Here is a 218-nt window from a genome sequence, read left to right on the forward strand (position 1 = left end):
ACTCCCCCCCTCCCCCGCCCCCAACAACCTCGAGTGGCACAAGGGAGGGAGAAAACCCACAGAGCCCCCAGCCATGAGCACGGCTCAGCCATACAGGCAAGTCCAGCAGCACAGGGGTCTGGGCACGGTGCTCCAGCTGGCACAGCACCCTGGGGTCCTGGGGCTCAACCCCTGCTCTCCACCCCGGACTCCTTCCAAGGAACAAGCTTGCTCTCCAG

This window comes from Buceros rhinoceros, unplaced genomic scaffold (genome assembly GCF_000710305.1).
Source record: "Buceros rhinoceros silvestris isolate BGI_N320 unplaced genomic scaffold, ASM71030v1 scaffold12042, whole genome shotgun sequence".
Classification (NCBI taxonomy): domain Eukaryota; kingdom Metazoa; phylum Chordata; class Aves; order Bucerotiformes; family Bucerotidae; genus Buceros; species Buceros rhinoceros.